The sequence below is a fragment of the Bubalus kerabau genome, chromosome X (genome assembly GCF_029407905.1).
Source record: "Bubalus kerabau isolate K-KA32 ecotype Philippines breed swamp buffalo chromosome X, PCC_UOA_SB_1v2, whole genome shotgun sequence".
NCBI lineage: Eukaryota > Metazoa > Chordata > Mammalia > Artiodactyla > Bovidae > Bubalus > Bubalus kerabau.
In genome coordinates this window covers 69,648,091-69,648,751 of record NC_073647.1, presented here as the reverse complement: position 1 = coordinate 69,648,751, position 661 = coordinate 69,648,091, and the positions used below count along the sequence as shown (strand labels likewise).

The 661-nt window shown below is 47.8% G+C and overlaps 1 non-coding gene across 1 annotated transcript; it reads right to left on the bottom strand.

The window, feature by feature from the left end:
• Window positions 1-588: 588 nt before the first annotated feature.
• Window positions 589-661, bottom strand: TRNAW-CCA (transfer RNA tryptophan (anticodon CCA)). The gene has a single exon. It is a non-coding gene; the product is annotated as a tRNA-Trp (tRNA).

The following is a 661-nucleotide window of genomic DNA, read 5'->3' as shown; positions in this document are numbered from 1 at the left end:
CCTCGGGAAGGGAGAAGCAGCAGGGCCTGTTCAGCCCCTGCAAGGCCTTTGCAATCTTAGAGGTCAATTCAACTTCCTGAAAGCTTTAAGGAAAGAACCCTACCCTTGCTTCTTTTAACCTCTGTAGGTTGATATCACCCTCTGTATTTCCCGCCCTTCATTTCAATCCTTCTCATTAACATACACTCAAGGGAGAGAGGGGAAGTATTTATACTGATTCATGCTGATGTATGGCAGATACCAACACAACATTGTAGAGCAATTATCTTCCAATTAAAAAAAAAAAAACACTCAAGGGGATTCCTGGTGGTCCTGTGGTTAGGACTCAGCTCTTTCACTGCCGGGCCTGGGTCCAATCCTTTGTTGGGGAGCTAAGATCTTGCAAGCCACAAAGTGCAGCCAAAAGAAAAAAGCATACAGTGGGCCCACTACCATCCGAATGAACCAAAAGAAAGTGAAAGTAAAGTCACTCAGTCGTGTCCGACTCTTTTGAGACCCCCGTGGACTGTAGCCTACCAGGCTTCTTCATCCATGGGATTCTCCAGGCAAGAATACTGGAGTGGGTTACCATTTCCTTCTCCAGGGGATCTTCCCGACCCAGGGATCGAACCCGGGTCTCCTGCATTGGAGGCAGATGCTTTAACCTCTGAGCCACCAGGAA